The following is a 2,450-nucleotide window of genomic DNA, read 5'->3' on the forward strand; positions in this document are numbered from 1 at the left end:
TGAATCATGAATAAATGTATAAACAGAAAGAATATGAAAATCTACTAAATATATGAAGAAAATACAACTGAAATAAATACATTAGTAATTATGTACTAAGTGAATAAATTATTAAATCCTAATATTTTCCATTTTTACTTGTAATTCTCCCTTAACTTGTTCCAGTCAAATGGGTGGTGAAATACGTAGTTCCTACAATATAGCAGTCAAATATTTTGCTGGGCTTGTAAGACTAGTATTCATTCATTCATTCATTTATCCGTCCATCATTAATTCATACATACATACATACATACATACATTCATTCATTTATTCAACCGTTCATCCGTCCATCATTGATTGATTGGTTCATTCATTCATTCATTCATTCATTCATTCATTCATTCATTCATTCATTCATTCATTCATTCAACCGTTCATCCGTCCATCATCATTCATTCATACATACATAGCCTACATACATACATACATACATTCATTCATTCAACCGTTCATCCGTCCATCATTCGTTCATTCATTCATTCAACCGTTCATCCGTCCATAATTCATTCATTCATTCATACATTCATTAATTCATTCATAGCTTTCAGATCTTCCATTGCAAACCTAGCATTCTCCATTCTTCCCTATATTCCGCTTTCTTCTTAGTTCCCGCAGACAATCCATATATTATCTGATATCTTATTCTAGCCCGAACTTTTCTCCCGTTCGCCATTCCTTTCAATGCATCCTCATTTACAGATAATAACGAAGTGGTAAAGGAAATTTTGTGGGATGATTAATTACAGAAAGTCCCAAAGACTGCCTTGATCTCCAGCAGTGTCTCAGACCATACTGTTTTTCGTTTTAAGACTGAGGCTCAACACAGGAGATACTTCATGGAATAATTCGATCCCAAACGTCGATTACGGCACTCCGGGATACGACATCAGTACTGTAAAGTGGTGGTCCTTGTTGCAGCATCCTTGACCTTCACCTCAGAGGACAGGTCACACAGGTCGACCGCATTTCACCTTCTAAGTGGATGAGTTTCATAAAGAACACGCCCAACAGGCTGCTCTAAAAGTTCGTTGTCATGGATGCAATACAAAGAGCTTTTGTTACTTCATTATAGAAACTACTATGGCTCAGTAATCTTTTAACGTTAATATGAGGAATGCACGTTTTCAGTGCTGTTGTACCTACAACATTGTTTTTGGTAAGTGTTTGTTCGTCTGTGCGCAATCCTCCTTCCTGACTACTGGTTGGAGTATGTCCAAACTTAATATGCCAGTCATGATGGTGTCACGTAACTATAGGTAGTCCTACTTAGTGTTTTTTATTTGGTAATTAAACGACGCTGTATCAACTACTGGAGTGATCCTAGAAGTAATGTACACCGTGCATGTGCGCCCATCTTCCTGGAGATGCGAGGTTGTTATTTATTGTGTTAATAGTGAGAGTTATGCTGAACGATTCTGTGAAATTTCAACTAAATTGCTTACAACGTCACGTCACTGTCTTAGATCAAAGATCATTAATTAAAATAGTAACTTTACGTAGACATACTCCAAAAGAATTGCTTCGAGAAGTGTGTGATGACCCTACAGTAGATCGTGCAGAGGCAGCCAGTGATTGTGCGCCCAAAGATTCACCAGAACCAACCACACCTATTGGAGTGTAGTGTGCTACTTCTCCAGAATAATGCCAGACCGTATATCGCCGAACCGGTGAGGGGCATATTGACAGATTAGAAGTGGGAAACACTCCCTTACCCGGGCTACAGTCCGGATATGAGTCCACCTGAGTGACTAACGAAAAATCCACTTCAGGATCAACGTTCTACAACGTTAAATGATCTTAATACAGTTGTGATCCAACACTTTTAAGAGTTAAACTACAAAGGAGAATTAAACAGCACTCAACAGCTATAAGAACGTTGGGAAGCAGTCATAATACTCCAAGGGAACTATTTTGAATGATCTTGATGTAAGTGGATTGATCAAATAAAATGTGTGCCAATTAAGTAAGTCTGTGCATTATTTCTGGGGTAACCGTACTAGGTTAACTACCGTCAATGAGATTCGTGATAGCGAAATGATATTTGGCGAGATGAGGCCGAAGATTCGCCATAGATTACCCTGAATTCGCCTTACGGTTGAGTAAAACCTCGGAAAAAAACCCAACCAGGTAATTATCCCAAGCGAAGATCGAACCCGCGTCCAAGCGTAACTCCGGATCGGCAGGCAAGCGCCTTAGCCGACTGAGCTATGCCGTTGGCCCTATTCATTGTTCATATCGTCAGATTATAAGAAATAATATGGCATTAGAATAGTTACGACAAATTTAATAATAATAATAATAATAATAATAATAATAATAATAATAATAATAATAATAATAATAATAATTTATTTTAGCTGGCAGAGTTAAGGCCGTAAGGCCTTCTCTTCCACTCAACCAGCAAAAA

The sequence above is a fragment of the Periplaneta americana genome, chromosome 15 (assembly GCF_040183065.1).
Source record: "Periplaneta americana isolate PAMFEO1 chromosome 15, P.americana_PAMFEO1_priV1, whole genome shotgun sequence".
Classification (NCBI taxonomy): domain Eukaryota; kingdom Metazoa; phylum Arthropoda; class Insecta; order Blattodea; family Blattidae; genus Periplaneta; species Periplaneta americana.